At 40.1% G+C, this 27,975-nt stretch overlaps 2 long non-coding RNA genes across 3 annotated transcripts in view; one reads left to right on the forward strand and one right to left on the reverse strand.

Annotated features, from left to right (window-relative positions):
- LOC310704692 overlaps positions 1–27,975 on the reverse strand; it is a 125,717-nt gene that overhangs the window by 81,127 nt on the left and 16,615 nt on the right. The window lies entirely within an intron of this gene.
- Positions 8,248–27,975, forward strand: part of LOC310704693 — a 32,723-nt gene continuing 12,995 nt past the window's right edge. For both annotated transcript variants that reach the window (XR_014524956.1, XR_014524957.1), the window contains exons 1-3: positions 8,248–8,349; positions 10,198–10,284; positions 11,067–11,186. This is a non-coding gene — a long non-coding RNA (uncharacterized lncRNA). The remainder of the gene's footprint in view (positions 8,350–10,197; positions 10,285–11,066; positions 11,187–27,975) is intronic.

The raw sequence follows: 27,975 nt of genomic DNA on the forward strand, positions 1-27,975 counted from the left end.
CTATAAATCACACTCCAGATGAGTATCTTGAAGCCCATCTATATTAACACCCTAGTGGCCCAAATACAGAAATATAAGGATCGTGCACCAGCTATAACAAGGAACTGCATCTCACTGCAACTTCAGTAGTGCTCGGCCAGCAGCTGTGATTCTATGTCACAGAGAGAACTGGCTGCAAAGCTAGGGGGAATCAGCAATTTGCTGCATGACATAACACACTGTCATAAACGAATATTTGGTTGTGATAAAAATCTGACTCAACCCATCAATATTTCAGATACAAGTACATTGTTATCTTACAACCAAGTAAGAACCATGTCTACGTGTGCACCCTGCTCCAAGAAAACTCTGTATCTTGTTATACAGTCAAGGGAGCAGAAGACCAAGATCACATTGTGCAGTACACCATCCCATCCCATCTGACTTTCTCAGAATCAAGATTTGTCCATCCCTTTCCTAGCTCCTTTCTTCACAATATTTAGGTAACTCTGGCTCCAACTCTGTGTACATCTACTTCGACAAAAACACTAGTAAGCAAAGTGTCTTCCCTCTGAATAGACATGAACAAGATAAGCCGTCAGAATCTTTTATCTCCAGTGCTTTGAGAAACTAGGTTTCTTTAACTTGCACACTTGCCCATTCTCAACCTCAACCATTTCCCTCATGATACATAATGTTTTGGTACATGTATCAGGAAGAATGAGGTTGGATGGGGATTTAGCTATTTTTAAAGAAAAAAATTATACACCACTAATTCATTTAAAATATTATCTATACAGCCATGCAGTAAAAATCATATAAACATTTAAAATCAGAAATCAGATAACTACTGTGGAAAGATGTATTCTTAATTGCCTGCGTTAGCATGATCGAATAGAACACTTTTCAACCGGTGTTTGAAAGCTGAAACAGAAGGCTTCTGCTGAATCTCTATCGGAAGAGTGTTCTACAGTAACCCAACCTCAAGGGCTACAATGATCAGGGTATCCCTGTCCAAGAATAGCTATAGCTGGCAAACCAGACAAAGCTGGTAAGAGGCACTTGTAGCCACAGAGGACACTTGGGTCTCTAGTGGCAAATGTAGCAAGGAGTACCCCCAAACTACAGACTTGTGCCTTCAGAAGGTGTGCAACGCCATCCAGAACAGGCAATCTACCTATCTCCTAGAAATAGGAATCTACCTGGCGCAGCTCAATTTCCCCAGGATTCATGTAGTTTATTGACCCTCATCCAGACCATCGCTGTGCTCAGACACCAATAAAGAACTTTCACAGCCTCTCCTGATTCGCCCCTGGTCAGGAGTAAGCAGCCTTCAGACCATATGGAACAACTCTGCTGGACAGCTCCTCAAGCACTGAGCTCACCATCATGTGGTAAGACCAATTACAGTGGTGCCCCGCAAGACGAATGCCTCGCTAGACGAAAGGGTTTTCCGTTTTTGCGTTGCTTCGCTAGACGAATTTCCCTATGGGCTTGCTTCGTAAGACGAAAATGTCTTGCGCTTTTTTTTTAAAGCCGCTTGAAGAGGCGCAGTTGCGACGGACCGTGCTTCGCAAGACGAAAAGCATCACAAGACGAAAAGACTCGCGGAACGAATTCTTTTTGTCTTGCGAGGCACCACTGTATGAGCCCAAACACACAACTGGTCTGCTTCTGAGCACAATTTATGCCACTTACACTCTAGCCCATGCCTGGTCCATTTCATGGACCATAGCCCCTCAGTATGCCAGGGAACAAAATCGGCTCCACAGTATCAGACAAGGCACTCGGGGCAATTATGTCAATGGCCCTTCTTATTCCACCATTCCATAGTGAAACTGGGGTCTCAACAGGATAATCTGTGTGTTCACGGGGGGGAGAGAAAGCAGTCAATCAGATTTTATCTGTTTCTAGGAGTGGACCATCCTAACAGATTCCCCACCCTTGCAAGGGATAATTACTACTTAAATCCAAACCTCTTCAGGAAATGGACTGACTATGGAAATTGTCACACACCCTATTTCCACAACACCCCTCCCCAAATGAAATGAAGATTAAATCAAGGGTAAGTTCTGGTATGTGAATTGAACTGATGACCATTTGAGACTGGCCATGGTTGACATGGAGGCCACGAACTATTGAGTAGAACCTTACACATTTTCAGAATGAATGTTGAAGTCACAAAAAACCACAGTTATGTGCTCCTCCAACACCACACCCAAGGCAACCTCAGCTAGTTTCCTCAGGGATGAGCAGCAGGGTGAGCTCTGCACCAACAGCATCCCTAACCTGTCTCTTTGGCTCAACACCAGATGCAGGCACTACAGCTCAAAGAGAGATGGGTTTCCTGGTTATGGGAAGTGAACTCCTATGGACTACATTCACACTTTCCTCCACCACTCCCGTCTGGGCTGATGTCATATGGAGTACCAGGGTAGGCAGAGCTGAGTCAGATCTGGTCCACCCAGCTCCCCCACCCAGGTCTTGGTGATACAGATCAGATCTGCATGCTCATCAACAATCACATCATGGATCAGCATGGTTTTATTACAGACTGAAATGGCATTTAGCAATAGAACCACCAGGCAGTTGGGAACAGAGAACAGTTGGGCAGAGAATCCATTAGTACCACGCATAGGAGCGAGCTCAATGGGAAGAAGTATCAGGCGGAAGCACCTATCACCACCCCTCCATGAAGTGTTTCCCTATTAAACAAGGAAATTGCTCAAAACATTAACAATGCAATCCTAACCATGTTAACTCAGAAGTTTTACTGAATTCAATAGGGCTTTCTCCCAGTAAGTGGCGTTAAGATTATAGACTAAATTACTAATCAAGTAGCGACAAGGTAGAGCAGACCATTTTGTTTGTTTGTTTGTTCTCTCCCCCCCCCCTTTATTTACTCCTATAGTGCATCCTATAAATGAAGTACTCCAGATGTTTTGGACCACAAATCCTGACTGGGCCGATGGGATTTGCAGCCCAAGACATCTGGAGGGTACCAGGATGGCAAAAACTGGTCTATTCAAAGTTGAGCCCCACTGAATTCAGCTAAGTGAGCACAGCGTTACAGACTGTCTTTTTATGTAAATATATAAACCAAATATTTACACACTACAAACACACATTCTGTTTTATATACCTTTTTGGTGCTGAATAACTTGTAAATATTTTATATGATTCATGCTCTGGTTATTAGTCACCAGTAATTTTTTTATTAACATATTTTAAACTTTCAAAAACATTTCAAGGCTTATATTATGCAATTACATTGATTTTAAATACTTCCATTTTTTCATGTTATGCTTGTGGGTGCTTTGTTCAAATTGAGTTAGTGGGTACTTTTATATTAAGTATCCTGAAATATAATTTGTTATCTCGTAGCGCCTCTGAAGAAGGCATCTTGCTAAAACATGTTGCACTAAATGCTTTCCATTTTTATTATCATGTCAAGGCTTTGCCAACTTTTGGTCAGAAAGACTTAACATATTTACTGTGACATTAGCTTTCATGGGGTAAAAATGCATTTGTCGGGCTACTTGATGCATCTGACCCATGGAAGCTTATGCCACAACAGACTTACTCTATGCAAGCAAAGAAGTATAACTAGAGTAACCAGGAAACATATTAACATTCAAAACTTAAGTCCTCCTAGGTGAATTACATTTTCAATAACATTCTGGGGCTGGGGCTCTGCAAGTAGAGACCAGCATCCAACGAATATATGGAAGATAGAAGAGAAGTTTATATTTGCCTAAATTTGTATACAAAATGCCTGCATGCAACCCCAAGGGGTTTTGCTTCCCTCACTCCTTGCAGGTGTTTGGCTCCTTCCTTGTTCTTAAAAGTACTAAGAGAGATGTTTCTTAATATGTATCACATTCCTGTTTCTTGTAGTGATTATGAATTCTTAGCCCTACCCAATTAGGAACCATTAAAAAACAACAACCTGGTACCTGTCTTTCATCTTTGGAGAACCCAACACCTGCAAGGTGAGGAGGGTGGGAGAAGAAAAAGCAAGTGCCCTCTTTACTTCTTCCCGCAGTCTCTTCTTCCTTCATATCTTTGTAAAGGAACTGCAAAGGGAAGCTACCTCCTCTATTTTCTGCATCTTGCATCCAGTAAATTTCAGGTTGTGTGGCTGATGGGACCCCTCTGGGAGGGCTTGTCCACTGTGGCTTTACTGTGAATACTATGGCTTTACTTTAAAAAAAAGAAAAAGGCGATCCAAATTGTAGTAACCTGCATTCGGCAAATCAATAGGTATTACATACCTATAACTTCTCACATGAACCGAATTGGATTTAAAAGGTCAGAAATCTAAAATGATAAACTGATATATTCTTAATGTAGCACTAAGTTATTTAAGATTCATTATCAGGGTGACTATAGTAGGAGCTATGTACATCTGTATCATCATATATTTATTTACTGCATGTTTACAAAAAATACAAGAACACCACATTTAGCACCGGGAACAGATGATGATGATAATGATTATTATTATTATTATCCTTCCTCCCAAATGACCCACAGGCATCAGGGGAAAAGGCAATAAAAACAATCCAAAAATTTGAAAAATGTTTCAGACAAACCAAGTATCTACACAGCTAAAAGCAATGTCCTTTGACAATGCTTGGGTAAACAGGAACGTTTTAAGCTTTTGCCTCAATGTTAATAATAAGGGGGACAGATACAGTTCACCAGAGAGGAGTGGACTCCATAAGCCGGGCACTGCTATGAAGAAGCCCCCATCACAGGGCAGCACCAGCTGGGCTGCAGCAAGCAAAGAATCTCAACATTCATCCTAAAACCAAACAGGTTTCTGTGAAAATGCACCTTAAAAAGACAATGCTGACAACAGACACATAGTGAACTTTTCCAAAAGCCAAGTAGGATTTCCAATAGTAATAGACAGCTTTTGAACAACATGTCAGGCAGCTGTAGTTATAGAGTTATCTAGTCTTTCATATTATGTTACAGTCATACCTCGGGCTATGAACACTGCAGGTTGCGCGTTTTCGGGTTGTGGACCGTGCCGAACCTCGAAGTGCCGGAACAGGTTACTTCTGGGTTTCAGCGCTCGCGCATGCGCATAACCACAAAATGACATCACATGCATGCGCAGAAGCGGCGCTGCGGTTTGTGGACGTGTCTCCCGCACGGATCACGTTCGCAACCAAAGGTTTGACTGTATATACATTTAAGTTTATTTTTATGCTGCCTTTCAGCCAGAGGAGGCCCCCCCAAAGTGGCTCAGAAAGGATAATACAAACAAAATACAACTTTCAAAACTTTAAAACAAAATTTTAACACTTCAAATATTATTTTATGTTATTTCATTTTTAATATGTGTATTCCACCCTTCAGCCGCAGATCTCAGGGCAGTTCACAGCATAAAAATACAAGATAAAAACACAAAATACATAATAAAAACAAGAACCAATACCACCACCACCCACAGGAAACCCAATGAAAGCAGTAAGAATTGAATTTGTTTTGTCTTCCCCACCCACCCTGATTTGCGCAGGCAAGTCCACAGCTGACTTGCATCCTTTTTATCTATGTGATTTACTTACTGTAACAAATAGATTCTTGTTTATTGTTTTTTATGCTATTTTACTGAGATTTCTGTTTTCATGCATGTTGTTAGGAACCTTGAAATTTCCATTATGGGATGTAAAGTTTTTCTTCCTCCACAAAATGTTTTTACACACACACACACGGATTTTCATTATGAAAGAACCATTGGCAGATTATTCACTGAAGAATTGCATTACTTGAGAAATACAAGGATTCCTTCTTTCATCTCACTGAAATATTTTTTTTCTTTGTATCATTATACTGCGTGTTTAACACTTTTTAACGTCTGTAGGCTTAAGTATCATAACTCCTTGGAAACACTGTTGTTTTTTAATCCTCCATTTTAAAAAGCTACTCAATGAGAGTTCTGAAATGAAGTTGTGTAAATATTCAATGACTGAGACAGAGGAGTCATCAGGGTATAAGGAGGAGGAGCTGAAGGGGGCAAGGTTCTGTGCCAATAACTTAATCATAACCACGTGAGTAATTCAGGGGATTCAGGGTCCCCCCCCCCCTTTAAGGGTATGAATCAAGTTAAGTTTGTTTTGCTGTGGGTGAAGGAAAGGAGAATATAATACTATGAATCAGAAAGATGATCAAATATGTGGCAAAGACAGCTCAATTATAGTTGCTGCCTTTCCTCTCAAACTGTCTATCCTAAGAAGTCAGAATTTTGCTTATCAACAGAAATGATAGTTTTCAGTTTCCAAGATTCCCTATAACAGGAATGGACAGAAGGTAGATCAGAATTTACTGGTCTCTGGTTGATTTGTAGCAGATTGACAAGGTTCTCTGGCTTCCAGCTGTTCAACCAAAACAACAACAATATGACTTTTCCCACCTAAATCAGATTGCTGAAATGAATTGACTTTTCAGGAATTGACTTTTGTGTGAAAGAACTGTGAGCTCAGTTTAGGCCCCCTACTGAAAACAGAACATGATCAGAGGCACTCTTGTTTTTTAATTCTAACTGTATACCTTTTGCACCTGACTCTCGTTGGTAGATCTATCAAGACTGAAGTTTGCCCAACCCTTTTATATTCTCCTCCTCCTCTTATTGAATGTTATCACTAATACATTTTAGCTTCCAGAATATCTTACTGTACTGGGATGCCCTTCTGCCTGGTCGCTGTAGTAATGAAGAATAAATTATAGGGCTGAATGTCATTCTGCCTACAGCAGTCTGAAATTTGCCCAGCTCTGAAATGGATTTTAAAGTCAAACTACGGCAAGTACAGATTTTGCAATGCTTAGAGGAATGAAATTATCATTCTATCAATGATCTTTTAGAATGACGTACACAAAAAATAAAACATTCACTTTGACTTTGACTTGTTTTCCCCCCTTCTCTAGTTGATTCTTGGGACTTTTGCGGTTTGTTATAAAACAGCTTTTAATAGTCTGAAAGGATAACAACTTGTTTTTCATTTGTAATGCAATTAAAATTGTATGCTTCAAATGGAGAAATAATTATTTCTTTAGTAGCAGTGGGGAACTCATTCTCATAAAACTCACCAAAACTGAAAGACCTGCGAAAACACAAGGTCACTTCACATCTGTACCTCACAGACAAACTTCCAGAATCCAAACCACAGTAAATTACACTGAATAGAACCAATACAACAAATAGTGCAACAAAAGGGGATCTTGCCAAAACATACTTGGCACAATCCAACCCAAATTCAGTATATTGATGTCTCCTTGATTTTACTAGGATAGCTGAGCACATGCTTAAAATCTCTCCCACTGGGGTGAAAAAGTCCTGAAATACCGGTTGGAATGTGCTCAGACCAAATGAGACACTGCAATAGCAAACATACAGAGAGAGAGAGAAGAAATGGCAGCAATGCCCAAATCCATCCCACCCCCAAATACGAAGCTCCACTTGGGCTGGTCCTAATCTGTCAGTCTAACTGACCCCATAGGTTTGTTATGAGGGGAAACCATATGAGGAAGGGCAGGATAAAAACACACACACGATAAAACAGAAATTTAGACATCAGTAATGAACAATATGGTACTCTGCAAGCATCAAAAACAAACCCAAAGAGTTCACACAGAAGCAGATAAACACAAAACCAGCAGAAGCTGCCTTATATGGAGTAAGATCTAGATCAGTACTGTCTACACTGACAGGCAGAAACTCTCCAGGATTTCAGACAAGCTTTTCCCCTGCCCAATTTGAGATGCCAGGGATTTGCAGGTGAAGCAGATACTTTACCACTGACCTTACAGACTGGCAGTGCTATGCCAGCAACAGCCACCATCACTGGATGTAGAATTGCAGCACCGGGGCATCTCTTGGCACTAGAAACTACTTATTCACAATGTGTGCTAAGAACAGTCCCGTCCCCCCCGCAACATAGAATAAATTATTAGGTACCTAACTAAGAATTGGCAGACACACTTTTCATAATGGAATTGTACCTGGTAGACAGGTCATGGACATAGTGGTGCCATGGTGTCTGTGATGGCTTGCTTCCCCCCCCCCCGCCCTCCCCACCTAGCTCTCCTTGATAGAGAGAAAGAGACAGAGAGGCTAAAAAAAAGCGCAGCCAGCAATCCTTTCTGTATTTACTTAGGTGGGTGAATGAAGTAGGGTTTAATGAACTCAAATTCTGTCCTCCACCCCCAACCCATCCACTCTCCCCTGCCCCCCACCCCACCTCCAGCTAGAAAGAGAAGGAGAGCAAATGCAATCAGACAGCCTTTCAGTATCCCAGTGAGGGACAATATATAGGATTTTCCAGATTCATCTCTCTCTTGAGGTGGGGGAGAAGGAACAGAGTGAGTATATGACTTCTTACATTGAGTGGTCTTTTGCAAATGTAAGTTAAGGAAGGGTAGAGAATATGTTTTCACCCTTCAAAAACATGTTTATAGGTGGAGAGCCTAATCCAGTTAGTGATGAATGAAAGAAAGAAAGAGAACTCTTTTCCTTGCCTGTCTTCCCGTCTCTAGTAATATAGGCGAGTTCAATACTCACATGACTTTTTCTGCATGCCGATGTGATGCACTTTATATTCTTGAGTGGTTACAGAGGACATTTACTTACAGAAAGGCATACACCTCACACAACAGTTCTACTTAAAAGTAATGCCCTCAGTTTATAAAACAAGTCAACACAGAAACAGAAAACCCTTATTTTTGTTTATGCCACCCAGTCTGAATCTGTGGCTTTGCATGGAGGCATTGGGCAAAAGTCAGACCACAAGTATGCAGTACCACTGTGAGTAGAGAGGGGGGAAAAGATAATGTTTGTATTTTGTTTATGTAGTGTGCTAACCATCACAAAGCTTTTAGCAAGGATATCAAAACTAAAACTAAAAAAAAGTCTATATTTCTTGAACTAGTTAATCAGTTATCACTTTAAAAGAATATCTCTTAGAAAAATAAACAGTTTACAGCTATTAATCCTATGTACACGTGTGTGTGTGTGTGTGTGTGTGTGTTTGTGTGTGTACTTCATTCAAGGAAAGCTCTGTGGGACACACATGAACACCACAAGCCCTATTTGGGTGTTCAGTTCCTTGATGTGATTAAAATCATGTGAGGGAGAGCAGCAACCTTGGCTAGCCCTGCCACCTCTGCAGCGCCCCTGTCCCATCTCTGCTGCTTCCAACGTCTTACAGGGCTCATGCCTGCAATAGGGTACATATGAAAGCTTCCCACTCAACATAAAGCTATACGTAATCAGGGATCTAAATCAGCTGTGGAGCCTCTATAAGCAGGTTCTAAAAAGAATTGTACAGAACAGTTTTGTACAGCAATGGGACGATTCTTTTTCAAAGAAGTGAAAATATTCAGACGACAGTATTGACGATAGTGCTCTAGATGCCTCTAGATGAAACTGTAGGACTGCCAGCTTTCTATTGTACTGCAGGAACTTATTTTCACTGCATATTTTGGAGAGCAACTCAGACCTAAACTATATGTGGCATGCAGTCATGTGTATCTTTCTGTTTATGGGGGGAAACCATGACTCAGTGGTAGAGCATGTAGTTAGCATTCAAAAAGGGACCAGATTCAATCCTTCCAGGGAGGCCTAGGAAGGACCCCTTTCTGAAACCCTCCCTGGAGAGGTGCCGACAGTGACAACACTGAGCAGAGCTGATGGACCCATGGTCTGGCTTGGTCTACACCAGTAACCGGTGATTCTCCTGACACCCTTTAAAACTGAAGTTACACACTAACTCTTACGCTTTTCCATCTGTATGAAAATAAGACATCTTTTCATCTACAGTGAAAAAACAGCAGCTGGGGTGTCAATTTTGAGGAGAAAGACTGATGAAGTTACTCTACCATTCCCCTCTATCCCTCTTCTTAAGCACTTTGTAGTCTGCCTTTGTTTGTTTGTTTTTTAATGAACACAGGATAAAGATTTACATAACTGTGGTCATATCTAGTTTGGACCCCCACACTGAACTATGACCGACACATGTTGCATTGCACTACATCAGGCTGATGGGCTAGCATTTCCATGTATTTTGTGCAGCAGATATACCTAAGATCACCACCTTTTCCCCAAGCGGGGCCTGGCAACAGAAATGAAACAGGTGATGCTTTTTGATGGCATGAAGATAATATTAAGAAGTTTTCACCTGCTCGATTTCTGCTTTTAAATGTTATTAAAAGGTGCGGGAACTGATCCCAGCACTGCCTCAGTCATGGGGCAAGATTCACTTCCTCTCTCCTTCTTTCCTCAGAGGATGCTCTGCACAGGTAAGTTACCTTGCCTCCAGTTGCCAGTGATGTTGCTCAGACGCAGGGAAACGCACCACATGATGGTGCCAAGTCATGCAATGAGTTGTGCTTCATAATGCAGCTGGGGATGGATAGGAAAGTTATCACTTCATGCAGTGCTGAAGTAGCGTATGGGCCATAGAGAAAGAGAAAGATGGCACTGCAAGAGTTAAAGGTAAAGGTACCCCTGCCCGAACGGGCCTGGCCCGACTCTAGGGTTGCGTGCTCATCTCGCTCTAGAGGCCGTGAGCCGGCGCCGTCCGGAGACACTTCCGGGTCACGTGGCCAGCGTGACGAAGCTGCAGCTGGCGAGCCAGCACTAGCGCAGCACACGGAAACGCCGTTTACCTTCCCGCTATAAAGCGGTACCTATTTATCTACTTGCACTTAAGAGTGCTTTCGAACTGCTAGGTGGGCAGGAGCTGGTTTTACCCACAGCGCCACCCGCGTCCCACTGCAAGAGTTACTGAGGCTAAAAAGACTATAAACTGTCTGAGATGCCAGTTACAGGAATTTAAGTGCCCTGTACACTGCTGCCTTATGCTACACGAGTATGCTCACACCGTTTAATAGTACATTTATTTTACATGCGAGAAAAACAGAAATGTTGTAGAATGTGTGTAACATGGCACTAAACTCTCATTTGGTATCTAAAACATTCACAAAAACAATATACCGACATGTCGAATGTGCAGATTTTCTGTAATCAATATAAGCAAACAGTAACAGTGTGAATTAGGACGTACTTTCATTTCTTTCAGACTTGAAAAAGAATCCCACCTGGCTTAGAATTTTAACATTTGTTATAATCAAGAATAGGTGATTGTATCATTCAGGACCCAAGAAAAAATAATCTATGCAACAACAACAAAATCACACAGGTATTTAAGTCCTGTGACAACTGTTACATTGCAGAAAAATGCAAAAATAGAAGGGAAGGTTAGAGAATATAACAGCTTTCCTGCCTTTCCCACACAACAATCTTCATGTATATACTTACATTAAATTCAGATACCAGATCCACACTAGGCTCTCCTCTAACCATTATTTAGATTAGCACCTAAACCATGATCTGAAGCTTACAAATTTAAAAGAGTCAAGCTAATGCATACTTTGAACAAAGATGAAAGAGCATGACTTTATCTACTACTGCATATTGCTGGATAGTTATGATCAGTTAATATGTGAGGGGAGAGGCATTCACATGGTCTGATTAGTACCTAGGTCATCAACATTTGCCATCCGTTTCCTCCTCCTTTCCTGACCCTTTTAGATATTTCTTTCTAACACAAGAATGTCTAAATTTGGGTTCCATTACTTCCAAGTTAGTATGAATAGAATATTCAACTGCTTGAATTTTTAACAGGAACTTTGATATATAAATTTAGAGCCCCAAACCCCCACAAAAACCCACAACTCATTGTCTGGTAACCATATAGCTTAAGGGAAATTATTTTCCTATGAAGCTCAAACATGAGATCTAATATCCTAATATTGAGTGGCAAGCTGATAAGAAATACTGGATGTGACTGGGCAGAGCCAAATGTAAAAGAGTGAACAATTATGGTAGGGCATATTCTAAGAATAGGGATGATATAATTGTAAGGAACTTAGAAAGAAGTGTATGAGGAAGACTTAATTATATAAAAGGAATGTTGGGATACCCATGGACCTGAAAAGGTTCATACAAGACAGAAAAGTTTAGAGAGTTAGCAAAGATCAGTCTACAGACTGAAACATATAAGAAAATCAAACTCTTGACAGTCTTATTATGCCTTTAAATGGAGAAATGTTATGTGCTTAGGAGGGGGAGAAGCACTAGTACAGACAAGCTGTTCACTATTTTAGAGCCAAAAATTTGAGAATTATATATGACACAGATTACCCATTCAAAACTACACCAGACTTAAGAGTTACAACAACAAAATACATTTTGAAAAGCCTTTTTTAAAGAGATAAATTAATGTCATACCATCCAAAGGGGGGGAAATGCATTTGAAATATTGGTTTGCAAAAAGTATTCATGTGCTAATATGAAGAGCTTGGAGCAAAATGGATGGTTGCTTTTGTATTTCTGGAGACGAAACCTAAAACACACAACACCAATCATTTATTTCTGTGTTGTGTGCACGCACATGTGTGTACTGTTGCAATGTCTGGCTTGCTATAGGTTTAAACTTACTACAATCACTCTAAAACTCCCTGCAAGCTAATTTATAACCTGCCATCTTCACAACTACTGTGTGAGGAATGCTTTTTCTAACTGGTATTTAATACTGGGGCTTTAAATATAACCTCAACACCCTCTATACTAGAGCAGGGGAAGGGAGGGGTGGGAAACAGAAGCTAACTGGCCCTAATAAAATGCAGCCTGTTTCTTTAAGGAAAAGTGTCACAGGAAAAGCACAAGAAATGCTACAATCTCCACCCACTGTCATATAAGAACGGCTGCCTACACACACCACACACCCTGCATCCTGAAACCCACCCTCCTTTATAAACCCAGTGCATTAGGTGATGGAAATTCAGGATATGCAACCGCAGTACCTCCTAAGTCATCTCTAGAAAGGCTAACACACGGCATTTTTGTGACCTCTGCCCACTTGATCATGCTTCCCTCTTATATCCTGTGAGTGGGCTGTCTAATCGAGTCAGTGCTTCCCACAGCTCTTGCAGACTGCAGCAGCCGCCCTTCTCCTGGAAATAACAAGCCGTGGTCTTTTAAACATTCCATTCTTCTCTAACACCAACAATGTTTCCTGCTCCCCTTCCCTTCCAAACACCAGGTCTTTCAATACCACGCTCCCAACTCCTGACACCTCTCTTTAGCTATTTAGTGCTTTTAAAACTGTATGCTTGGGGTCTTTACACCTTTTCATTTCTGAACTGCAGCTACAGAAAACGTATTTTACTTATACCCCTGAAGTTCTCTGTTAAAGACTTGATACACTTATCAGTAATAATGATTAGGTAAGTGTGCAGTGGTGACTGATTAGACTACTGTTAGCCCCTTGCTATATTTATCATTACCCCCTTGCTTCTCCTTTCCCTCATTTTCAACCCCCTTGTTATTGTATTATTCCTTGTGTTATTTAAATTGTATGTAAAACAATAAAAATAATGGTTTTGTAACATTTTTACAGGGGGGGGGGGGAATTCAGCAAGGCTTTCCCTGCACAACTGTTTTCAGACTAATACCAGCAGTGTTTCATGGCATCAAATGACTATTGGGATATTCTCAAAGGAGTACCAATAAGAAAGAAAACAAATGACACTTCAGCAGGAGGTAACAGCCAGTTTCTCATATGTTAATGGCAGATCCACACAATACAGTTAAAGCACATTCAATGCACATGAGCGCCTCAAAGAATCCTTGGAACTGCACTTTCCCCCTCACAGGGCTATATATCCCAGCACTCTCAATAAACAACACTTCCCAAGATTCTTTGGGGGAATTAATGTGCTTTAAATGTGTATTTAATGTGCTTAAAATGTATTGTGTGGATTTGCCCTCGTTCATGCTGGTAAACAGCTACCCATTTTGCAAAGGTTTCAAGTTATAGCTTTTTGTTTTAAAGTTTTCCCATTTGTAAGAGAGATCAGGGGTATCAGTACAAATCAGTAAACAAAGCCACTAATATGTCATGTGGCAAAGTCCATTCGATCTATTATGGTTTACCAGTTCTACAATGTACATAAGACACACCACTATATATTATAATTACAGAATTAAAATTACAGTGCCTAAAACAGTCTGGGCAACAACTCCAGCCACAATGAAAAATAAAACTCAGAAGTAAAGTTTTCCCTCCTTCATATTTATATTCCCTCTCCATATTTATATTCCATCCAACAACTTGTATTACTCTGTAAACTCAATCAGTGACTTATCATTCTCTTGTGTTGATGTACCAGGCAGTGAGATATCTATCTATCTATCTATTCATCTATCCATCTGTTAGAATGAAAACTTCTTACCCTGATAGCTACAAAAGGCCAAGCTGACTATAGGATGTCAATAGCATCTCTGTGTGGTCTTCAAGTGCTGAATGAGATGCTTACCCCTTAAGTTAACACAGTGAGGCGAAGCATTGTGGTGTCTCTTTTGTAGAATAGGAACTGAGGCTGAAAGCTAGCAACACACCCAAGGCCAATCAGGTTCAAATTTCAGTTCTGCTATAAACTCACCAACCCCAACATTCTGTCTTCCTAGAGTCTATTAAAATTCACTTTGAGCAAGTCAGCATAGGCAGCAAAATGTGGTAGTCCTTAATACGTTGAATCACTTCAGATTTCCACTATAGGTTGGGAAAGCACATTTTTGAAAGCTTTGTTCAAATAAAATACTTCATGGAGGTAGAAAACTAGCTCAGCAGGGAACACACTGGGCTAGAACCTGTTTCTCTCTGATGTACTAGGATTTTTGTTTTTGTTTGAAAGGAGTGTTTATCCTTGGGATCATTTTTAAAAAGTAATATATTACCTATAAGTCTGAAGCAGTATGGTCCATGCTTAAAAACACAGGATTCTACCACCTAATTTAGTTGCTTGAGCAGACCAGGCATCTGTTTATAATTCAGGTACTATGACCATATCTCAGGTCCGTTAAGAATTACTCCAGCTTTTACTCTAAGCAAACACTATCATTTACTTTTCCCCCCGTAAATGCACATTTCTTCTTTGCAATATGAAGTCTTGTGCATATTTGTTATTGGAGATTGAAACGGAAACAGGGAACCTGTGGCCTGTTGGACAACAACTGCTGTCATCCCTGACCATTGGCCTGGCTGGCTAGAGTTGATGGGTGTAGTGTGGTGTAGTGGTTAAGAGCAGTAGACTCGCAATCTGGTGAACCGGGTTCGCATCTCCGCTCCTCCACATGCAGCTGCTGGGTGACCTTGGGCTAGTCACACTTCTTTGAAGTCTCTCAGCCCCACTCACCTCACAGAGTGTTTGTTGTAGGGGAGGAAGGGAAAGGAGAATGTTAGCCGCTTTGAGACTCCTTTGGGTAGTGATAAAGCGGGCTATCAAATCCAAACTCTTCTTCTTCAACATCCGGAGGGGAGCAGGTTCCCAATTCCTAGGCTAAAATATAGTCTCAGTTAAATCAATGAGACTAGATGCTTAGTCGCCAGTCAAAAATATTCCTCTTCTCCCAAGGCCTTTAGCTAGTTACTTTGTTACGTATTTTTGTGTTTCTATATTGTGAACTGCCCTTTATTCCTCAGAGGGAGGGTGTTATAGAAATTTAATAAATAAGTATCTGTGTGCTTATGCTCCCAATTGGTGCACAGAACCTGCTTTCCAGGTCATGTGGCCTGCATGACTAAACCGCTTCTGGCGCAATGAGACACTGTGACAGAAGCCAGAGCACACTGTTAGCAACAACTCAACACATTATATATATAATCTTACATGCATCATACACACACACACACACACACACACACAGTATATATATGATGCATGTAAGATTAGACCGTATTGCACTTTAAGGAATGCTGTTATGTAGCACTGTTTTAAAGCATTTTAACCACTGTAACCGGTGCCAAATAGCAGACTGCTTCAGTTTGTGTTATAAATAAGGACACTATATAGAAAACCTTTCTTGTCTGGAGTAACCCAGTGGCAACAATCCAGAGGAAGGAACAGTAAATTAAGCCTCTCTCCACATTCCTATACACATACATTCAGATTATGTAACTGATGGGCAGATTGTGTGTTACAATATGATGCCTGTTGTGGCAGGAACCAGACTTTTGATTCTGAATACCTGGTTGTCACAGGCAATGATTTAATGCAAGAAAACGTCACTAGTTCACTGGCTTGTCTGAGAGTCTAGTATAATATATGGCAGGCTCTGCCCTGTGGTTTTCTTAGGGTTCTTTTGTTTGTTTGGCTATTCTTTGACTATTAATTGCACAAACATTTTGCATCTTAGGTAACCATATTTCCTTTCTTGGAATCATTCCTGAAAAGGTGATAATAAACATCAGCTTGCAACTATTCAGGATGTTATATATGCATACTATTCCTGTACATTCCCCAAGAGCTTTTTAAACAGAAGGAAGAAGTCTCCAACATCAGTAAGTAAATACACACATTAGTTGTTCCCTTGGCTCATGATTTGGTACCAAAGAATGTATAAGCACTTCCCACATTAACTCTAGAAGGCACAGAAACACACAATCAAATCCTAAGGAGATCCTGGAAATATTAGCATTTCTGAGAGATGTAGAAAGTTCTAAGCAATGTATGAAATTTTACTCTGCTGTAAGTGAATGCCTTAAAACATCCCATGAAGTCAGGATTGCATGAGAGTCTTACACTTATAACATCTACATCTTAATACACAGGTGTGTGCATTTGTTTTCCAAAAAGAATATGGTAAGAATCCCTGAGCAGTTCCTTTCCAACAATCTCTTTCATATTCTACCTTCCAGTTTCCATAGAACTATGTGGCACTTTTCAAGCCCCAAAGCAGCATTAATGGAATCTTAAATGTTTTGTTAATGCTTTTCCTCCCCATATTCTTCCCCTTTTCTACTGTTTACCCTCTCCTCACTATAGCTGACTTAAATGCCTGTTTTAAATTCTGTCTTTTTTCACAGTTAAAAGCACACTACTCATGCTTTAAAAATGAACACTTTCACACTTTCAATTAGCATGTATAAATTATGTTATGTACAATGCTTTCGGTTGAAAAAATGTTTTAAGTGTTTTAAAAGCTTCCCATATAAACAGTAAAACGGCAAATCTTAATCAATGTTTATTAAATACCAAAACCTTACAGTACACCAAGTACACCACTAGATGGCACTACATATAATGCAGCCACATCAAATTATCACTAAATGCATAAATTGATTTTATTTTGTATCAAGCAACTATTACGACATCTGCTTAAAACAGGACATTGCATAGCAGCATGAGAGAGGCAGAATTATTCCGATTTATATAAATATACCAATGTTGAATTCACATGAGTTTATACAGGTTCTTTGGTTAACACAATTATTTAAATCAATTATTTATAGCCACCTGCTTGAAGATATGCTGTGCTTTCAAATAACGTGATAAGAAGGTGTCAAACTCAGGTGTCTACTCAATTTATCAACACCACAACATAGTTAACTTCAGTGGTATCTCGGGTTACAGACTCTGCTAACCCAGAAATAGTACCTCGGGTTAAGAACTTTGCTTCAGGATGAGAACAGAAATTGTGCTCTGGCGGCGCAGCGGCAGCGGGAGGCCCCATTAGCTAAAATGGTACTTCAGGATAAGAACAGTTTCAGGTTACGAATTAAGTACTTAACCCGAGAACGAATTAAGTACTTAACCTGAGGTACCACTGTACTGCAATCTCCTTTTAAATGACATTTGTCTAACTTTCACTCTCATGCTTGAATATTCACCACTAGTATTCAAAAAAAAAAAAAGAAGTCCCCTACCAGGCTTTGCTGGAACTGCAAAGCAGCTTAACCTAAACAGCATACATTTAATTTGACTAATCACTACACCATTACTTTCTAACCTTTGGTACAAAATTGTAAATATAAGCAATATATTTAGTGTAACTATAAATTACTCCCCAAACCTCCTTATATATTGTATCATTCCTATGGAAACAGAACCTCAGAGATTAAAGTGTATGCACACATTTGTATAGATTCTGAAGGTAAAACATTGTTGCTGCAACAAGTTTGTTCGCCAAGTAGAAAAGGCTTAATCATCCCCTATTTTCATTGTTAAATTTCTGTTCCTTCTCACCTATTACTAGCACAGCTCAAGTACATAAACATGAAATTTCCTGTTTATACTTGTGCTATAACTGAATGAATCCTGCAGATATCCCTGATATGCACCAACCTGCCAGGAATTTTCCCTAAAAAGGCATAAAGTGAGGCGGGGAGGGGGCAAAAAGAGAGAAACTTACTGTGTTTGACAGAAGACCAATTTTTGCTCTCTTACATCAAACCAACCACCTGAACTTTACTTGCTCCCAAACATGTGCTATGGTTTCAAAATTTATAACATTTCCCCCAAAATCCTCAAAAACTTTTTCAAAAGGCCTTAATCACTGCTTTGAGGTAGCAGAACCGCTTAATTAGGGAAGCAATCATGGTTTACACGGATGCACACATAAACACACACATGCTTTTCATCCCCTTCCTTGGTATTTAATATAGATAAAACAAGGCACAATACATTGGGAAGTTCCAAATGAACTGAAGCTGTGTAACAGCATCTATTTTTAAATTATACCTTTAGCATGCACTTACCCAATGTCCATCTTTGTGGGTGCTACCCTTTGTCATTGCCACCAGCAGATGGTGACCTAAAAGATAGTATGGGCTATATATGCCCTTAGGTAGCAACATGTTCTATGTATTGCATATGGGGGGGGGGGCAAACATTCTTCCAGTCCCAGAGCCCTATAAACAGCAGCTTGTTTCCTCTTCCTTCTCTTCAACTACAGAAGCAGACAATAACCCTGTCCCTCAAAGCTGAGGTACACTTTCTGATTTCTCTGATGAACTATTCCTTAGGCAAAACACACACAACATAATCAATGGGTCCATGGAGATAACTTACGAGGAAATCACAGCTACCATTCAAATTGAACCACCACCTGAAAATGACATGTACCATATGAAATACTTGGGTATTCTAACTAGTTTGCATCTAGTTTTCCAGTGCAGAATACCCACACCTTACAATTCAACATACTTTGAACGTTGATTATTAAAACATGAATCATGTAGACATACCTTAGAATAGGTCAGGCTCAGATGAACTTGTAAAATACATAACCTCCAGTAGCAAAACCTGTAACCTCAAGTTGCAAATCCCTTTTTTTTCCACTTCCTATGCCACACTGGACTACATGACAGTGGCTCCCCAAGCTTTTACTTTGGAAATCCACAAACAGAATGTAATCTTTGTTGAGGGCCAATCCTCTGTCCTGGTCCCACCCTCTGACTCAGATGGTGTTCTTTGTCTCCAGCATCCACTGCTGGAAGTCTGGTGATTGACTCATGAGAGGATGTTGACTTACCATTTGGGAAATCACCACCACATCATTAAAACAGCTACAACCATTTCTTGATAGAGGCAGACAACTTCCCTGAAACATGCCTCACTTTCCCCTTCAAACAGCTTTCTTCCTATGACAGGTGACTACATGGAACAAGACCTTGGGAAAACAGGGGGGGGGGGGGCATGGGTCCCTGCACTGATCTCTGCAGCCACCATAACAATCAATTTTAAAAGGTATGAAGTATCATGTGACTACAGTGTGCAGTAGAATCAATCTATACCAAATGCCTCAACAGTCTTTACACAGGTGAGGCTAGGAAACCTAGTTTCTGGGCACTGAATGTGGCCCTCCAAGACTCTTCCTCTGCCCTTGTTCAGCAGCCTCCTTAAGTGTGGTTGGAATGTGTATTTCCACTCTGATAATAATGATGCTTGCTTGTCTGGAGAGGATAGAGAGGGGGGATGTACAAACTAGCCTACTGTATGAAGGCAAAATTTGTGCTCCATCTACTTTTTCATTTCACTCCACACACTGTCACGTGACCCTTGCAAGGTTGCTCAGAAGGGAATATGGCCACTAGGATGGAAATGATTCCCTACCCTCAATATAAATTAAACAAAGCAAGATGGCAAATGAATGAAGTTTACAGACTAAAAAACAGGCTATCAGAGAACTCCTAATGTTGTCCCTTGTTTTTTAGGAACACCTTTCAAAATAGGCCAAAATGCATAACACTTTTGCAGTTAAGAAAATAGATTAAATGCCTCTTTATGGTTAGAAAATTCTTGTAGAACATCTGTGTGGAATCTTGCCTTCAGATTGTTCCTCAAAACCCATCTTCTACATTAAGCCTTTGGCGCAATCTTCTAGTACTCAACCCCTACTGAATATAAACTTAATTACACATGGCTGAACTAACTGCACATTCCCATTTACCCTCTTTATTTCTCCCCTCCTTACACTGCCCATGGCAACCATTTTGTGCTGACACTCATGACACTTTTATCAAAATATGGGTACTGGCACCTCATTTGTTTTTGAGGCAGATTCTACAGCAAAAGCTTGTTTCCTTTTTTCTACCTAAATAATAGCCCTCTGAGGTTCATTAACATAGGGCAAGCTTCATCAACTTGCACTTAGTGTCTCCACACAGAGTGGAGTTGCAGAAGGGTGAGGAAGAGCTCTGCTGAGTAAATCCAGGAAGTATTCCCAGAAGAATATTCAGCACTGTGCTGCAGAAAGGAAAGTCACTTTGTATGTCCATCTTTTGATGTGACAAAACCATAGTACGGTGGGCACCTGCATTTATTACTTTATTCTCAAACTTAAAACAAACATCGTAGTAAGCGACAAGATAACCTACTTCACCACCCAACTTCTCTTTTTAAAAGGGGTAAGAAAAATTCGAATAAATAAATAGCATTGTTACAAGTTTTTAATTTTCCAGTTTGGAATATTTTCATCCTCAGCATAGGCAACTGGCCCTGAAAACACAATTGATAAAAGCATCTTGCTAAAATGAGTCACAGCTCTGTCTTGGGATTTTTTTTTTTAAGGTGTCCTATTTCTTTGACTCATACTTTCATTCCTGGGAATTCCCCTTCAAACATTAATTTTTGAAACAGTTGCAGTACCACAAATAATTTTATGACAAACGAAAGAAGCATTCAACACCACCTATGAAAACCTCAAACCTATATTTATAAACCGAACTCTTCCAATAAATCATTTACAAACACGACAGACAAAACAGATTTAGAAAAATCCAAGGTGTTTTCTAGTCTACCAAAACAAGATACAAGTGGAACATGCAACAGTGTTTGAAGAAGATGCTTCATACAGTTGTCACATGGCAATGACTACAGATTATGGTTATGATTATGATTATTATTATTTTCTTAAGTCACTGATGAAAGTCTTTCATGCAACATACTGTAAAGGAAGGCAATTTCACTTACCTGTGATCTAAGGTATTTTCCTCCCATGAGCTGGATGATATCAGTTGATCACCTGACTAGTTTGAGGGAAGGAAGTCAGCTGACCATCTTTTCAGGCTGTCTTAAGCTTTAATACTTCATAGTACTTTGTCATGTGAGTCAGGACAGAACCAGCTGTCACTGCTTGGGAGGGAGGGGGGAAATGGGCCCCTCTGTTCCCACCCTCTTCCTCCTCCTTCTCTCTTTCTCCTACCCCGCCCCCATCCTCATTCCCTGATCCATTCTTCCAACTTTTCACTCGTTCACAGCTTGCATGGCTGGGGTCTCTCTCTTTTTCTCTCTCAGCCAAATTCCAGAACATACAAGCATTTCTCTGCATCTTCAGGTTTCTACACACACACACACACACACACACACACACACCCCAGCACCACCGCCACCAGGAAATCAGAGAAAAGGAGAAAAGGCACCACATTCCACAACTCTCAGTCAGCCCTGGCAAGCTATGAGGCATTTTCAGTCACACAGTACAAAATGCATTAGTCAGAGCTGAAAGACCACACACTTTGTACCACTACCATGCGCTCAGAGAGTGGTCTGAGCTAAGCTATGGGGGGGGGAGAGGGGGGAGCAGCTTCCTGTGCCCTTGTCATTTTACCTACATTTCCCTGTTTAGGAAAAAGACATTCAGCAGAAAAAGGCAACAGCTGGAGTCCACTGTAAACGCATCTGCTTAATGTTGAGACGTCTCAGCCGCCCTATTCAGATGTCACGTCCTTTACGTAAACACCCCCCCAACAAGCAGAATGTATTGTTCCGAAGAACTGCAAGACATTATTGAAATCACAACTCCTATCTCCCCGATGTTTCGTACTTTAGGAAGCCGAGGAAACAAAAGTGGAAGCAATGCTACGTGGTTCAGATTTTCCGAAACCACATATATTTTCAGTCCTATTCTTTGCCTTGTTAACTTGTATCCATAACACTATATATATATATATATATATATATATATATATATATGCGCATCTAAAAACATTTATGACGTTTTCTGGGATTTCTGAGACAAGTTCTCTCCCCACCCCTTCAGAAACTCTGACCAGAAGAGAGACTTCAGTATAAAGCAGGAAAATGAAAAGAAAATGCAACATTCCTGATCCAAATGATCTAATCGTTCATCCATCTGCTCTCTGCTTTGCCCCCCTCCTCTTGCTTCCCCTTATCTGTTGCCTGAAGGCAAGTTAGTGCTTCGCATACCAGTTCAGAAGGAAATCAAATGCCACTTTGAAAATCACACTCTTGGGGAGAAAACCAAGCACATGCAGTTGTCTGTTAAGAGAAATACTTGCACACAGCCCAGACTTGGGATCCCCGTTCTGCAAGGGGACTGTCCCTAGTGGACTCAGTTACTGTCACTGGCTTTTTAAAAACGAGGAGGAGGAAAGTACCATTTGCACTAGGATTTTTCTTTTCTTTTCTTAAGAAAGAACAGGTTTTTAGGACTGAAAACCTGATACCATGCATAAGAAAGAAACTTTTTTTTTCTCATTTCTGCATGCTTACAACAGGTAAGGGTTCTGCAAGCAATTTTTTTAAAAATGAAAAAAGCATATGAGATATGAATAGAAATATTTCCCACATTTCTATATCACATAGTTTCATACATGATAATGTAAGCACTCACAACTGACAAAAGACAGAAACTAGTTTTCTTAAATATACCCTGGAGAAGTAAAGTGATGACAGGGTGAAATCCTGTACCTGTCTACTTTGAAGTAAGACCTACTAAGTTCAATAGGATTTAGTGCCAGGTAAAGGGATATAGGATTGCAGTCTAAAGCTACTCATTTGGCCCATCACAGCAATAACTCTTTGTTTTGCTAATTTATTTTCCTAACAAAGAATCAAGGAGAGGGAGTTAGAATAGTGTGATTCTCCAGCAATCACGAAAAACTAGCATCTTTATTTACTTCCAAAACCAGTAGTAGCTGCTGCTATGTAGCTTTTTAGCAAAGGAAAGCTATTGCAGAAGCAGCTCTGGTACTGAATAATGTCAGCATTATAATAAAAGCAGCCTGATGAATAATTCATGGAGCAAGGAAGTACCCTAGCATTAAATGGCAATAGATAAAACGGATCTTTCACTCCCCAATTCTGCTAAATATTTAAGTGGAACACTGAAGTCATGCAAACTAAGTACGATGGGAAAACATTTTGGATCATTTTGTATGATCCATTCTTTGAGTAATATTTGAAAGAATGGGAAGTAAAAGTAGAAGACAGGAACTGCAGTTGCCATGGCCAAGGCTCCATACATGGAATCCCTAACCAGTAGAAGAAGAAGAGTTTGGATTTGATATCCCGCCTTTCACTCCCTTTAAGGAGTCTCAAAGCGGCTAACATTCTCCTTTCCCTTCCTCCCCCACAACAAACACTCTGTGAGGTGAGTGGGGCTGAGAGACTTCACAGAAGTGTGACTGGCCCAAGGTCACCCAGCAGCTGCATGTGGAGGAGCGGAGACGCGAACCCGGTTCCCCAGATTACGAGTCTATTGCTCTTAACCACTACACCACACTGGCTTTGCTCATCTAAACTTTGCAACTGAAATAGGAGGAATGCACACAATATTAAAACAGCTATTAGGCTACATAATAGATATACAGACATAGGACTCATCCTGTGACAGACTCAGATGCCAACTGTGTTCCATTTCTACTCCGGAAGCACCATTATAGGAGCTAAAAAATATCATTCACAACATCAGGGATCAACTCATTCATCTCTTCACCTTTCAATGTTATAAATGCCTACGGTTATCTTCCCAGATCTATGACCTACAGTTAGTCTTCAATCTTAAATTTGAGAGCTTTAGTAGCTGTGTTGACCAACACTACCTGAACAGGAATGTGAAACCCATTCAGCTTCCAAGTATCTGCTGCTGGGCTAGAGACAATTGAGAGTAAACTGTAAAAACCACCCAAGCTCTATAGATCAAATAAATTCTTAAGAGCAGATGGAAGAGAAGCAAAGTACTACTACTTCTCTTTAATACAGAAAATGCAGGCTATTTGCCTCCCCTAGACAAATGTTTCTTGTCAAAGTGTGCATGGTCTAATGTGACCTAAATACTGAATAGCAATATGTCAGATAATAATAAAAACTCCAGACATTTTTGGGGGAGTGGGGAGTCAACAACTTCCACATAAGAGATCCCCAACTTCCTACAATTTCTTTGGAATGATAATTTTCAGCATCTTCTCTAAGAGCAAACCATATTGGCTCAGTTGAGCTCTGTCCACAGACTTGCACTATTATATCCCACCTACCTTTCAGCTTTTAGAACTGCATTTTTCAAGTTGTTCAGGTTCAGGTGACACCATATCTATTTGTTTTGCCCACCAGAGGGTAACACCGGATGAACTGAAACCCTCCTTCCACTAAAATGTTACTGGGTTTTTTAAACATTTGCTTTTGTTTTCTTAGGATACCTTGATTGATTACAATAACTCCCTGTTCTGAATTTCATCTAATCAAAAATTCTAGGTGAGTCACTTCCGCCCAAAGTATGACATGAGCCTAACTGTGCTCCCCAGTACAGTGGTACCTCGGGTTACAGACACTTCAGGTTACAGACTCCGCTAATGCAGAAATAGTACCTCGGGTTAAGAACTTTGCTTCAAGATGAGAACAGAAATCGCACAGCGGCGGCACGGCAGCAGCAGGAGGTCCCATTAGCTAAAGTGGTACCTCAGGTTAAGAACAGTTTCAGGTTAAGAACGGACCTCCAGAACAAATTACTGTATTTTTCACTCTATAACACGCACCCGACCATAACACGCACATAGTTTGTAGAGGAGGAAAATCCGTAGGCATGCCACCAGTAGGCATTCCCTCCATAACACGCACAGACATTTCCCCATACTTTCTAGGAGGAAAAAAGTGAGTGTTATGGTGCAAAAAATACGGTAAGTTCTTAACCCGAGTTACCACTGCAACTGGTATTCATAGGCATCCCTGCCTCTGGTCCTGGAGATAATATAGCCATCCTAGATAGTAACCATTCACTATGTAATTCCGCACAAATCTGTCTAACCGCCTTATAAAGCCATCCTAGTGGATGGCTATCACTACATCTTTTTTTGTAATAATAATAAATATAAATAAAAATGTGCATCCCACCCCCAAGACCAGTCCATTGTAACTATCCAACCTCCCAAAATTTCCATGCCTCTTGCGATGGTTTGACCCCTTTCTGTTTTGACAGTACTGTACAAATTATACAAACACCTTCCATAGATTCTCAAAATCATTTCTCCTGCATATTCCCCACCTTATTATAATAGCACGTGTTTATACCATTCTTCCATTTTATAGTCACCTTGCCCCTCCCACTTCCTAGCTATAACAACTCGTGCAGCTGTCAATAAATTTGTAATCAAGTCCTTGATAGCCTTACATCATTACATCTTAAGGACAATGTTACCTCGATATCAGAAAACAAATGTAAGTACCCAACATGTAGGCAAGGGCAAAAGTTGGCAACCTCCTAGATGTTGCATTAGTGTGAGAAGCACAGAATTAGTTACTCTGAAAGCCACTGCCCTCCTCTCATATCCCGAGAGCGATAGCCACTGAGCAGTCCCCCATAGCCAAAACACATCATACAAGTAATGTTTGTGGTTTTTAATGACAATAATTTTAATAATAACAACAAAGAAATGTAGATATGATCGTGGTTCTTGGAAACAGAATGCACTCCTATTTCTCAATAAAAATTAGAAAACCTTTTGACATTGTTTTTGTGTAATAAGTAAAAGCAAACATGCTGCTGCCGAGAGTTATGCTCTAACTGCCAGGCTCCCCAGATGCATATTTAACTTTCACACTTTATGCCAGTGATTTCCACAGCAATCATGCAACATTTCCTACAGCACTCATAATGTATACTACTGCCCTTAATCATCATTGGTTTCTGCAAAATCCACCACTAGGTATTTTTCAATGATCCTTGCTGTGTTATCACTCTCTCCTTCAAAAGAAAGTATTTTGTAACCATAGCAATAGTTCCCCACCCTAATATTATTTCCCACTGCTTGTGCTAGATTTTTGCACTTAGCAACCACAGCAGCCCTTGTTCTAAACTGCTAATATCTCCAACATTTAGAAGCTCTTTAACAAAATAATTCTTATCTCTAAACACTGCTTTATGCTTTCAAACAAATCTAATAAGCAACCTATATCGAGAATGAATTCAGCATTTATGTTATAAAATGTGATGTTTCAAAAAATATGTTACACCTGTTTTTATCTTTTTCATATCCATGTGGCTTCCTACAAGACTCTATCCCATATTTTGTTAAAGGTGATGGATTCCAAATACTGAAATTTGTAGATCAATACATTATCATTACACTTATTTTAGAGGGTCCAAAAGTTTACATTTAATGTCATTTCTTCTCTCACTCTTGCCTTGTTCAGGATTCCAAGAACTTAGAATTTCAAGTTCAGTCTAACCCAGCAGCACAAATGGAATAAATATTTTTAGTAGCCCAGATTTTCCAGCACCATCATGCCCTGAGAACTATCAACACTTTTCACCGCCAGATAGTTCGCTGTTTTCAGCTGCAAAACAACCCACATTCCACAAACCACCTGCTCCTCTGAATTTATCTCAAGGCCCCCAAGTCTGTAATGCAAAGTTTCCCTTCTCAAGCAGCATTTCAGCCACAAGGATAAGAGACAAGAGCTCCATATATTTTCCTCTATAAATGGAGAAGAAGGTGGGATAATGCAATATTGACTGCGGAAATGTCCCAGGGGGAAAGGCTTAAGCACCTTCTTCCCTTTCTGGCTGGATTTGCAGTTTTTGCTGCTGTTGTTCTGTTGTTGTTTTTTAAAAAAAGGTGGGAGGCAGACAACTTCACCCTTAGACAAGTGCTCTGAGAAACTGAAGGACACTTTATCTAACATACAGAGGAGAAAGTAGGAGATCGCTAGTCCCACTATGCTATAACACAAAGCATTCTAAAATCTTGGGGGGGGGACACCCCAAAGGCAAATATTCTTGCCCATCTCTCTCCCTGTTCTACAGAGTTTAGTCAAAAATCAGAATCACTCACCTCTCGTCGAAAATACGACAGTTCAAGCTATTTGTACTACTTAAAACTGCTGTATAAATCCAGCTGCAACCTGGATTTCTGGGATTGTGCACACATTTTAATAGTTTCCTATAAAATCCATACATAACAGTAACTGTATTATATTATACACTTTAGTCTCTTAGATATCATACACATTATTGAACAAATGCACCCTTGTTATGTATGCTAATACTAAATGCAAGGAATTTATTTAAAAACAGTTTTAGAAGGAAACATTCCACTCCAGCAAACGCTTTCTGACTGTTCACAAGTCAACATTCATTATTATTTTTCAGGAACTACACCGGCCCTATCTCCAGGTTTATAATGTGGGTAAAACGTAAGATGCATTAGAGAGGAGAAGAGAAAAGAAAAGAAAGGAAAGGGGAAGGTTAGATGCCATATAATCTCAAAAACAAGTTTAGGGAACATTTTCCTTCAGCTACTAGCAACAGCATTCATAAATTCAGCTGAATGCAACACAGGGGGAAAAATTCACAAACTCTATCCCCCAATGCTCTTAACTAATGTAGAATTTTCCTCAAAAGATACT

This window comes from Podarcis liolepis (assembly GCF_965112155.1).
Source record: "Podarcis liolepis genome assembly, chromosome: 4".
Classification (NCBI taxonomy): Eukaryota; Metazoa; Chordata; class Lepidosauria; order Squamata; family Lacertidae; genus Podarcis; species Podarcis liolepis.